At 41.6% G+C, this 12,735-nt stretch overlaps 2 long non-coding RNA genes across 2 annotated transcripts; one reads left to right on the top strand and one right to left on the bottom strand.

The window, feature by feature from the left end:
- Nucleotides 1-4,137: 4,137 nt before the first annotated feature.
- On the bottom strand, nucleotides 4,138-7,347 carry LOC137851275 (uncharacterized). The gene is made up of 2 exons (XR_011093101.1): nucleotides 7,198-7,347; nucleotides 4,138-4,783 (listed from the first exon to the last, which is right to left on the bottom strand). It is a non-coding gene; the product is annotated as an uncharacterized lncRNA (long non-coding RNA).
- A 65-nt stretch (nucleotides 7,348-7,412) lies between these two features.
- Nucleotides 7,413-8,306, top strand: LOC137851828 (uncharacterized). The gene is made up of 3 exons (XR_011093508.1): nucleotides 7,413-7,531; nucleotides 7,791-7,921; nucleotides 8,005-8,306. It is a non-coding gene; the product is annotated as an uncharacterized lncRNA (long non-coding RNA).
- The last annotated feature ends 4,429 nt before the right edge of the window (nucleotides 8,307-12,735 follow it).

Raw genomic sequence — 12,735 nt, 5'->3', positions numbered from 1 at the left:
GGAAATTGAATGCAGAGTGGAAGCTGATACGAATGCTGCGCCTGATGGAGAACATATAGTTGCTGCAGAAAGCAGCTTGTCCCTGGCCTCTTGCGTCCCAAAGAATTAGTGATGTACCCAACATGTACCCAACAATATGGGATAGGTCTAAGGCACAACCCCTTTTCATGGATATTGGCACTTGTGGTGTGCTATTCTGCTGTACTGACTGATTTTTAATTTATGTTAATTTGTTTGTGATAAGTAGGAATAACTGAGTCTACAGTTCCAGTCCTTCTGTCCCTTTCCTCCTTCTGTAAGTTGTTATGTATTGCTAAATTTAAAACTACATTTTAATCAAGTATTATGTTCATTAATGCAAGATAAGTCCTTCTGGCTGGCCATGTGACTAATGTGTAATTGGTTGTGTCTGGACTCTTGATTAATTTGGAAAATGATCAGGGTGAGATTAGCTGCGGTGAGTGTGCAAGGTCTTTCTTCTAATTATTTAGATAACATGGTGAGAAAAAATAGCAGAATAGGTTTATGGCAGTGTATCGTTTGTTTTGCTTTAGGGGGGAAAAATAGCAGGAAAAGGGTTTGATCTGTTCTGACCTTGGGACATGAATATTGGGTGTCAGTTTGGAGGATACAAGGGAATTTTGCTGAGATGTAGCACGAGGAAACTTGGGCAGCTCGAGGTAAGCAGGTGCCTGGCTTGGTGAAGAGGGTGATGTAAAGCCTGTATCTTCAGGCTTTTTTTCTTTCTCTTTTGACATTTCAATCACATTTCTCCTATTAGAGCACTTCAGTTTGTCTTGGTAACTGAGGTGCAAACGTATTTACTAAGTGATGTCCAGGCATTGGCCCAAGGGGGAGCTTGGTAGGGCAGAGGCCCCAGCTCTGCCTGTGGAAGGAAGGTTTCTCCCTGCTCCCAGTGAGCTGCAGTTCTTTCCCTTAAAGGTTGTGGGTGGGAGGAAGGCAGGGAAGGCCTGTGGTGATGGACTATTCTAATAGCAAATTTTTGCTCGCTGCCTTAGAAATTTGATTGCAAGTATTCTCTGTTAAATGTGAGAAGTAGTAGGCGGTGAGGGAGTAGACTAATGATTTCTCTTTGACTCTGATTTTTGTGAGGGAGTAACAATTTGCTTCAGTAACAATTTGTTTCAGTACTAGATGAAACACCCAGGTGGTAGAGGGGTGGGATTTTGTTGTGGTGGTGGTTTGTTGATTTTTTTTCTGTTTTTGTTTTTCTTTGCGTTACTAGTGGAAGCAAACGATGCTGAAATGTCAGTGACAGGAAGTTAGCAACGATCGCTTTGATTCTTGGCATATTATGACTTTCAGATGTCTTTCACAGCTACTGGAAACAGTTTGTCAGAGGCAGCTAGGTGGCCTCTTAAGTATGAGCGTCTCCACTGACCGCATACCTCTGACGCTAGGGTCTGTTTTTGTCTCCTCAGCCAGCAAAGTCCAAGCCAGCAGCCTAGCTGGCTCCATGGATAGCTCTCATTAGAAGGGCAGAGAAACATTTGCTGCTACCCCTCTGGTATCTTATGAGGGGGAAGTACATGGTGGTTGGTTCGCCTGCCTGAATTCCTAAGGCTTCCTTGTGGCATTGCTCAGCATAGCTCTAGTGGAGCTGGTGGAGGAAGCCAGAGGGGCAGGGATTGCTGAGGAGACGACAGAGGTCGCTTTCTCAAAAACAAACAAACACCAAAACAAAACCAAAAAACCCACAACCCATCTGCACCCTAACCCTCTCAGAAATCATAAAACTCACCCTGCTCTGTCAGTAAATGGATATCCTGAGAGCAGGGTGCTTCCACTGTGGAACTGCTGGGGTGCAGTGTTGTGGTAGGCCTAAAGAGACCCGTCCTTGCAGCTGGTGCTGTGAATTGATTGGAAATAAGTGATTCAACACATCTTAGCACTGCACTGAGTTCTAGGGTTTGAGGACCCTGAGGATGATACCGCAGCCACACATGCAGCTCCAGGATCACTGAGAGCAGTGCTTCACAAGCAGAGCTGCTGCCTTTTGTGGGAAGTGGTTGCGACAGGACGTGTGTCTCACTCTCGTCTGGGTAAGAGCACGGTTATTTGGTGTTTCTGCACAGTGAGTTGAACTCTGAGTTTCACCTTTCTTTTCACCGCAACTGAAGGAAGCACCCCCACGCATCGCTGCAGTGGTTTACCAGATGTGTGGTTACCATTTAGTTTGCAGCCAAACAGAAGACTCAGATACGTGTACGCATGCTGGCCCAGCATTAAACAGGTCTTTTCCTGTGGCTGGCTTCTTTCAGCTGAGGAATCTGTGTTTTTTCCGGCTACACCAGTCAGTCTAATAACAGATATCTCTCCCTGCAAACAGTGCTTCCTCAGATAAAATGGTTACAGCAATGCTGCTGTGTCTTTCAAACAAGCTTTGAGGTGGGAAAGTGGCACGGTCTGGAGGAAGAGCTCTGAACTCCCCTAAACCCTTGGCATTTGCGCTGGGGAAACCCATCTTGTGGTAATGACTTTTAAAAATGTTTCCATAAAGAAGCAGCTTGAGACTGGAATTGAAAACTTAAAGGAAGGAGGGGAAAAGTTGCAATTAGTGAAAGAGTATTAGTATACTTACCAGGAGGTAAAATCCTGGCAGCTATAATTAGATAAGGTTATTCTCCTCTTTTCAATGAGTCATTCCTCAGAGAATAGATTAAAAGCATTTTTTTTAAATCCTTTTCACTTGTTAAAACTCAAGTAGAGAAAGGAGAGGGAGTTGCAGAAGAATGTATTAACAAGCTAATCTTCAGAAAGTCTGGAATTGCAGAAAATGCAGACTCATAAAGATTACTGAATATTAACCTGGAAGCAAGGCAGGAATTTGCTTTTGTTAGTGGTGGATATGTTGGTACAAATCTACTTTTCTTCACTGTGTCCCCTCTGATAAACAGTAAAGGAAAGATAGATAGCCATGTAGTTGATGCCTGGGTAGATTTGTATCATATGGCTTATATTAAATTTCTTTTGGGGAAAAGTCTGGGGATTCCATTTTGCAGAAGGTTTGCCAGGTCTATGGCAAGCCAGGTCCAGCCAAATGGATAGCAACAATAGCATGGCACGAACTTGAGCAATAATTCCTTCCTCTCATCTTTGTGGACCTAAAGGAAGGCTGGTTCTGCCTGATAATGAATATCAATATCCTTAATGATATTTATATTATTTCAGGTATCTTTGATGGAAGCCCTGTACAGGTGGAATATGTGCTTGCACTTGCCTAAGAGCTGAATTTTCTCCTAAAAACCTAATTCACCTAATTATTTAAGCATTATGCTATCCAGGTTGGAAACCTCTGCCTCAAGTGAGGACACGTTGATCAGCTGAGGATCCTTTGAAAAGCAGTGTGTCCCCCCAGTTATAGCATTATAGAGTAATGAAAATTGTAGGGGACCCCTGGAGGTTGTGCAGTCCAGCCCCTGCTCAGGTGACATCCAGATAGATCAGGTTGTCCATGGCCACATCCAGCTGAGGCTTGAATATCTTCAGGGGTGGAGGATCCCCAAGCCTGGGTGACCTGGTCTGGTCTCAGCCCACCCTCACAGTGGAAGCATTTTACCTGACACTGGGTCATTATTTCTCGCACTGCAGTTCAGAAGGTCATGTTCACACGTGCAGCCCTGAGGCCAGAGCAACGCATGGTTTTGCTTCGGTTTTGCTTGTCGTTCTGTGGTTGTAATGAAATGCAGGCACTTCACTGATTTCCATTGCAAAGCAGTTATTTGTCGAAGGTCTTGGATGAGGAGAAAAGCATCTCCAAAAGCTGACCTGGCTATGCTACAGCTGGAAAGCAAAGACGAATATGAATTCCCAAGTGATATCTCCGACTAATTTTGGTTTTGTGCTGCTGAATATGTATTTTTGCCATTTTGTGGAGTAAGTTCTTAGACATGTCCCCAAACACTGAATTTTTGAATTGTTGTATTTAATTACTTAAATGAAGTAACTACACCATGTTATTTAATTTGTAAATTTTCATAAATTCCATTGAATTTATTGAACTGTTCTTTTTAAAAGTAGCATTAAAGTAATATCAAATAAAAATAATATTATAATGTCAGTCATTAAGGAAGGACAGCATGCTTTTCTTAATAGAGATAAATGTCTACAATAATGACAATTACTAAAAATGCCTACACGCTTCCAAATACATATTTTAAGTAATGCAAGGTTGCTGTGAAGCATTTGTAGGCCTGTGGAGTTCCAACAATTATTTTATCTAGAAAATTGTGTAAAGGTAGCAGGTGTTTAACTGTAGCAGTACAATGCTAATTCTACAAACAGAGGAGAAAAATATCTCAAAAAAGAAAAAATTTGAACTTCTTACAAGACACTGAAAGTCCTGATGTGCCTAAAAAGTGTTAGATACCCAGAGACCAGCTTTCTGAAAGCACTTTGGTGCTGAAAGGATGTGTAAAGCTGGGTACCATGGGTCTCCAAGAGCACTTTGGTGCCTTGCAGCTCTGAACATTTCTGGGTGACATTTACCAGTATGTCTGAGAAGTGATCCACGACTTTGTCCTCTGACCTACCAGCATCTGTATTACTCTGTCTTGCACTCAGTGAGACATAGTAGGGTCAGAGTGGGAGTGTAATGGCATCTTCTGCAAAGCAGCATTTTCCTGATCCCAATTCCTGGTGATTTCTGGACTTGGCAGGACTCGAATCTTCACTCACGCTGAATTGAGATGCTGTGATTGCAGTGTCCTTGGCTCTTTGAGAGGGACTGTGTCTTGCTGGGTTGCCTCAGGCATGCTTTCCTCTAGTTTGGGAAAGAGAAATTGAAGTGATAAACCTTCCTTGAAATTTTGCCAAACCTTGGTCTACATAGATGTCATTTAAATGCAAACTGCAGAACAAGCTCAGAAGCACACTTAATTTAATATAAATCACAAGCAAAGGATGTGAAACATCCTTTCCTTGTATTGAATCACAGGGCTGTGAACCAGACCTGCTCCCTAATAACATCTTAAATTTCCCAAGCTAAATCATGTGGGCTGGTGTGCTGGAGCTGTAAAGTAACGCAAAGCAAAAGCGCTGCTTGCTATATATGGCCTCGCTTCACTGTAAAGATCTCTCAGCATATGTCTGAGATGATCTTGAAGGTAGGGCTGACACATTTTGCTTGTACTCTTTGTACTGTGCACAGGAAGAGAGAAGAGGCACGGAACAAAGAGGTTAGGAAATGAGTTGTTCGTGGACGTGGCTGCAGATTAAGTAGGCTAGCAGCCTTGTGATCTCAGGCACACAGGCATTTTGGGCTTTAAAGCACATTTCTTCTTGATCTGACCAAAGGAACTTAGCAGCAGTACAATTTTAATCTGTACAGCAATTTTGCACAAAGGGTTTTGTGGGACTGCGTGCCTGCGTGCACAGCTTACGAGTCAAAAATCTCCTCTCAGATTCTCATCCTTGCAAAAACAACCTTGGAAGTCTGGCCCTGGGACAGCTTCTGTGAAACTAACTCTGAGATGCTGCACTCGTGGCTTTGTAGGGAGGTACATCAGGAAGCAAATACTGCCAAATCAGGCTTGTAATTGTATGCAGTAGCATCCTGGTTTTACCCCAAAACACATTGGTCTTTCCAAGGATGTTTCTGATTCCCAGCAAGCGAAGAGAAGCACTCATTGTTGAAGGCAAATACCATTTGTTAGCAAAAGTCGGCTTGGGATAAAGTTTTATTCCATGTGGATATAATTCCTTTCAGTAGATGCAGTATGCAAGATCAGATCAACTGCTATTTGGCAAGGCTGAAATTTTGCATTAAGATAGAATTAGTATGCTTTATTATCTTGTGTCAATATTCTTACAATATTAACTTCACATGGATCTCAAGAACTCGGTATTATGTCTAGATTTGTGCCTTCTGATGTACACTTAACAGTTTGGGGATTTAGTAATTAAAATACAGATGGTGCCCAGCTAGTTTGATCATCTCATTAAAATGGAAATAGAGCAGATAAAAGCAAAACCAGTCGTATTTTAAAATTTAAGTAAAATGTAATCATATACATTTAAGATTATTTTATCAATATATTCATATATAAATGCATTAAATCTCTAGCTTCTACTTAAAGGCTTAAGGAATGTGCTGGGGTGAAAAAGTGGTACATTGAATATGCAAAACTGGGGGGGGGGGGTGAGAGAGAACTCCCCCGCTGTATCTGACATCCTCCCCTTGTTCTGCATAAGAAAAAAAAATCCTCATTTTCCAAGTGTTCTCCATTTTTTCAAGGGGCTTAGATCTTATAGATCTAACAGAATGCAGGAATATTGATTAAAACATTCCCTTTACATTCATCTGCAGAGACAGGAAATAAGTTCAACAAATGTTTAGTTGATATTACTTATCAAAAAGAATAATAGAAAATGAATAGCTGTCCTTCCCTTTGTCCCTCCTTCCCCTTGAACATAGGGATGAGGTTTCCAGCAGCACTTCTGGAAAATGTCAAAGTTTTGACTTAATTCAAGTCTGAGTTGAGCACAGAGGTAAGCTCATGCATTTTTGCAAAACAGTGGTTTGTAAAGTAGTGCAATATCCCCCAAAGAAAGCTCTTGTGTTAAATGTTAGATTAAGTGAAATATTTTAATCCTTCCATTATTGAAATACCATTCTTTTAATAATCAGAGTAATATTTAGTGGAGAAAACCTGCATAAAATATAAAAGGTATGTTCATTCATCGTGAGCTACAGATGGCTCGACCTCTTGTGGAACAGTATATTGCAGTCTAGGTCAGAGTGAAGGAAAAAAAAATCACTAAAAATATAAGGACATTTTTAGGTAGGTAGGCAGGCTGGCTACATTTAGGCAGACAGGCAGCCTTTTATACAGTGCTCATTTTGACCATCTTTCTCTCTTCCCCCATTTCCTACTCTCAAAATGGATTCCTTGTATTGACAAGGTCAGTATCTGTTACAGAATTATTTATTTATTATTATTATTTTTATTTTTGGAAAATGGCTGGGATTTCAGAAGATTGGGAATCTTTGGGACTCCTGTGGAAGCAGGACTTGCTCCTGTCTCTTTAGTGGAGCTGCTTCCCCCTTGACAGCTCATTCTGCCCTTGCACTGCTGTCTGCCTGGCTTTTCACTTGCATCAGAAGAGGCAAAGATCAGCTGCCACGTGCCCCCCAGATTTGCCCATAATAAGAAAACAAACTGATGCAAGCCTGACCTTGAGTTTTCTTCCAGAGGGATGCTTTGGGGTAGAAAACTGCTTTGTATTCTGTTAGCTTGACCCATTTGCGTGCAGAGCAGTAATCATCTCTCTTCAGATTTAAAATAAACAAACGAACAAAAACCAACCAGTCAAACACCACTGAGTCTCTGGGTCTTATTAGGAGCTTCCTGGCGCTGATTAACGAGTTCAGCTAATTAATGGGGGAGTGCCCTGTGTGGTCATAAGGGAGGGGAGTTCTGGTCTGCAGCCTGTAATCTCCCTGTCTGCGTCTTCCCAAGCAATGATTTGTGCAGAAAGCTGAATGATTATTGATTATGGGATCCTTATGGTCTGTGCTGGGTGGAAGAAGTGGGGAGAACAACAGCAAAAGTTCTTTTCTTCTCTTTGGTCTCTTCTGCTAATGATTTACTTCCACCAGCGCTATCTAAAGAGGAGCGGCACAGTTTGGCAAGCAGGTTGACAGGCCATAATTAACAGGGAGCTAAGCTGTGAACATACTAATAAATTGCGTGCGTCTGGGGCTGTTGGCTGGCACCGAGACATAGTGTCATGGAACAGCCTCTGTCTGTACTTTTCCTGTTAAACAGGGCGGAGGCATCCGCGTTCCCTGCTGGATGAATGCCCCAGCCATGCTTGCTCCCGGCTCATCCTGGAAGCCTTTAGGAGGATGCTGGTTAGCTGGGGGACCCTCCTGGGGACTATTTAGTCATGTACCCCAGTGAGTGAATGCTCGAGGACATTCCCTGGTGCTTCTTAACTTACTGATATATATATTTTTTTTATTTTTTATTTTTTTTCCAGCTGTGGAGTGGTTGCAGATTTTTTTTTCCTGCTTTCTGGGAAGCGTGCTTTGAGAAACTGCTTGCAAAAAGGTAGATCCAAAGCACAGCCTGGCCAAACCACCTGTGGAGCAGGGTGGTGCATGTGTATGCTGCATGCTAGAGTATGTGAAATCAGAAAAATACAAATTTATCAGACAGCAGCTGTGGGAAAGCAGTGTGGGCTGCCATGATGCCATTGTAATCATGTACAGCTGTCCTCAGTAGTAACACTCACATTAAAGCTGCACATGGATAACCCTTCTCCTGTTGACCAAATCTATATACCTCAAACAGTCTCATTGCTTGGTGGCCTTCCAAAATCCAGGTCCCCACAAAACTAGCATGTTTGAATCAAAAAAGAAAAGAAAAAAAGAAAAAAGGGGAGGGGGGGGGGGAAGGAAGGGCTGGCCTGTGGCAATAGCCCTATATTAGAAGCAGGAAGTCTGAAGCTGTCTGCTGTGATCTGGGGGAAGCATTTTTGTGCTTCTGCTCCTCATCTGTAAACAGAGATGGTTTCAGTTTTTGTGTGTGCTTAGGCTGTGGCAGCACGGGCTTGCTCATGGTGCAAGCAGCTACAGGCTTACTGCAGAGGGATCCTGCAGCTGCCTGACACCTCCAGGCTCTGCTGTAATGTTGGCGACTGAGAACCAGGTCATATGTAGCTCTCCAGATGATGGGGATTTGCAATTCCTTAGAACATACAGAAAAATCTCCCTGGGGGAGTAAAGACTGTATTTAGTTTTCACTCCTCCAATGTGCAAGAAACCTTCTCAGGGTTTTAAGTTAGGAAGGGATTTATGGTAGAAGTTATTATATGACATAATTACTTGTAACAGCAGGGGACCAAATGCAAGTAAAAGGATGGGGGAGGCCGTGGTAGGGCAGCGTGACTGTGATTTGGCTGTGTGCTTGTTTGTACATAGCATCTAATCACTTGTCTATAGCTATGCAGCACTGGAATCCTGCAGAAATACTGTATCTGTATCCTCAAAAATGAGATGCCAGCTATAACTGTGTGCTATGAAATATTCAGCACTGCCTTCCTACTGCAGAGAGTTTGAAAGACGTGCTGCTAATGTTGGTGTAACAGTGTCTCGTCTGATTTCACACTCAATACAGTCTGTGCTGGCTGAGATGCCACACGGACAGCTGATGTCTGTCAGTAGCTGGCTTGGGGACTGAGTGGTGAGGAAAGGTAATTGGAAGAGTAATTAGATTCCAATTAGTAGCTGTTAAGGCATCTGCCTTCTTTAGCTTGTTTTCCCTTGCAGTATTACACAGTCTTCCTAGGTGACAACCCACGAGTAAATTTAATAGGCTCTGGATGTTTCAGACGACTTGAAGCTTCATGCTTCCACATTTTGTTGACTTTTTGAAAACTAAAGTATCCGGAGTTGTGGCTGTGAAACAAGAAGCTCCTAATGAGTAATGTCAGCCATGTGTAAAGCAGAATACACTTTTACTGATCGCAGTATTGCCTCTCACTTCGTGCTATTGTCTTAAATAGCCATAGGGATATGAAGGGAAAAGACAACTGCCCCTGCCCCCTTGATTTACTGCAGTCAAAGCTTATGATGTGTGCTCATGTGGACAAGGTGTATCTGCTGCTACCTGCAGGCCTAGTCCTATGTTATCTTCTCTCTCCACCCCATTTTTGACCTTTCTATACATTCCTTGGTAGTATCTGACTGACCAGCCTGAATCAGTGATCCCTCAAATCATGAAGTGTTTTCAGTTCTCACCAGAATCAATGGAAAATAAGGTGACTGCTTTGGGAGCTCCCATCCACAGTTACAGTATTGTCAGAGGATGTGCATGGTTACACTGCAAACTGTTGCCTGGAAGGAGATGTCTTTGTGCTTTTATGTGAGAGATCTCTTATATAAAACACATACTCCTTATAAAGCTATGGATATTTTTATTCTCCAGATGTCTGAAAGTGCATGAGGTTCCTGCATCACCCGGTGCCCACTGATGGATAGAGTTACCTGAAGCCCTCAGGAGTCTAGAGCTGCCAGCCAAATATCTTTTTCTCACAGTGCCAGTTAAACCAGGTCTGTGCTAAGACGTGATCTGCCTAATCCTTACATTCCTTCTGGTTAGTATAAAGCATGCTCTAGTACCTGACTGGCAGCACCAAACTTGGTTGTGCTCATGTATGTATGTACGGCGCTCACTGCAGTGACCCTCAAGCAGTTTCTGGTTGTTTTGGTTTCCAGACGAGTTGGTGGTACAATTCATATGATTGGATAAATGTTGTCTACTTCAGGATGAAATGAGGAAGTCCCTGAGCTCTTCTTGCTGATAGTGACTACCCGAAGGTGACTTGGCTCATGTACACTAGGCATAACACGTTTCTGATTCAGAGAGTCCCATCCCTTGCTGACTGGAGCTTCAAGATCTGGAGAATAAGCTTACTAATCATTATCAAAGAAATGAGTCGTATTTCTGGGCTCACCTGGTGACTGCATGGGGTAAATATGCATCTGGAAGTAGAACTGCTCCTTTTTCTTCTTTGATCTAGATTGATTCAACCTAATTTCTACCTACATTCCTGAACCCCATCTTTTCTGTTAATGAAGAACTTTTGAAGGCCTTCTGTAAGCCAAAGTACTAGGCTTTCCCATCATCATAAGCAGGAACTCTTTAATGTTTTAACTAAATACACTGTGCTATATGTGTTTAACTAGTCTCAACTCTAAATAACAAGCTCAGCTCTGTGGCCTTAACACAGCAAGCTGTCCTGAAGCTTTGCTGTGGCAGATATATTGCTGGTTTGGGAAGCAGCTGTTCTGTGTACTCAGACTGTATTCACTCAAATAGAAATTGTCCATGAGTTAAACACACATAGGACAAAATCTCTCAGATGTAATGGGGACAGTAGGGATAGTTAAATAATTATTTAACAAAAAATGCATTTTTCTAAGCACTTGCAAGAAGATTGTAATGCTTTTCCTCTACGTGATACGAACAAAACATCTTTTCTGATAATTTTCTCTTTTTATTTCCAACAATACAGTCTGCTGGCTTTTAAGTCATTGGAGTGACAAAATATGAAGTTGTAGCTAAACGTGTGGTTTGCCAAAAAAATTGTTCTTGCAGGAGAAAACACTTTCTGAAACCTCTCAGGCCTCCTCCATCTACTTGGACAGCTTATCAGTTAATATGCTGCTGTTGTTTGTCAACCACTCTTTAAAGCCCTGCAGGTCACATTCTTGCAATAATTTTAGCTTCAGGTGCCTACAACCTGGAATATTTGGCTATGTCAATATTCATCAAGTAAACACGTCTGGGAATGTTCTCCAGCACTAAGACCAACTGGCACAGAATAACCTATATCCAACTGTTAAACTAGTTTAACCTCCAAAAAAAAGGATGTCTGCATCCAAGCTGCCTGCAGGGATACTCATGATGTGAGCTAACTCCTGACATGTAGCCATAGGTTCTTTGTGAAGGTGCTAGTTGATCCAGGTCAAAATAATGTTAAGGGTTTTTCTAACAGCTAACATATTGAAAATTGAGTTCTACTGCATGGGAATGCTTCTTAGCTCTATTTGATTTACCAGTGCAGATACAGCCTTTGTTACTGTCAAATTTATTGGCTTTTTTCAAACTACAGCAGATTTTCTGTCTGCTGGCAAAGTGGTATTGAATGTGAATTCACAATTTGTCTTCATTTAAAGACTTAGGTTTAGCCTAGAATTTATTTATTTATTTATTTATTACCTTAACTGTAGATTTCTTTCCTAAAAGTTTTGGATAGTATCGTGAGAACCTTTCCCAGTGAAGTCAACAATATTAACTGCTCTGTTTGACTTTTCTTTTAAGGTCACTTTCAGCACTTCTGATTTACACTGGTGTAGGTTAAGTCAACATCAAACCTTTTCATTACCCTGCTTTTACATATGACTGTGCTTATTACTCTTTGTGGCATGAGCCAACTTTGATTGTGTATGAGATCTTACCTTCAAATTTATGAGACTTACTCCCTCAGAAATCTTACCCGTGAATATTTCTACATACTGCAGAAATCCAGTGCCCTGCTTGGACAAAAGGATGGTCCTTTTGGACTTTTTCTCCATGTCAGTGATTTAACTTTTGTTGAAATTCACTCAACTTCAGCAAGTATAAAGAATGCAAAATAAAGTATATGCGAGCAGGTAACTTTGGCCCCTGCTCTTTTGCTTCAGAGTACAACTTTAATCTTTATGTGTGTATATAATATTTTTATTTTTTTTCCTGTGCTATATATCTTCTGTTCAGCTGTTTTGAGACTCCAGCAACTACCGCTTCCCTGTTTACATTCTCCAGCCAGCAAGGATTTCAGCAAGCCGATTGCAGTGCTCTTAAGAGTAAAGTCCAAGACAGAGAAGCCTGGCATGGATTAGTGAAACAAAATAATGTTTCTGTCTTGCTTTCAATAACTGTGAGTGGCTTTAAAGTCAAAATTTCTGTATTTTTCAGCATGGATACACCAATTGGTTGAGAGAAGGTATGTTTTTTTACATGATCACACCTGGAGATCAAGTGTTGATCATCTTGTTGGTATTAATTTAAAAAATTTTGAGGACAAAATGCCAGTTATTTATCATCCTTGATAGACTTTCTTGTTTTGCATATAAAGTAGTAAGAGCACAAGCATCAAATCTTCAAAGGTATCTAGTTTCTTACACCTGACTCAACTGTATCCTGAGTTAGGAGCTGGAATACC

The sequence above is a fragment of the Anas acuta genome, chromosome 2, assembly GCF_963932015.1.
Source record: "Anas acuta chromosome 2, bAnaAcu1.1, whole genome shotgun sequence".
Classification (NCBI taxonomy): Eukaryota; Metazoa; Chordata; class Aves; order Anseriformes; family Anatidae; genus Anas; species Anas acuta.
The sequence above is the reverse complement of the archived record's forward strand: the minus strand, read 5'-3'. Positions and strand labels throughout refer to the sequence as shown.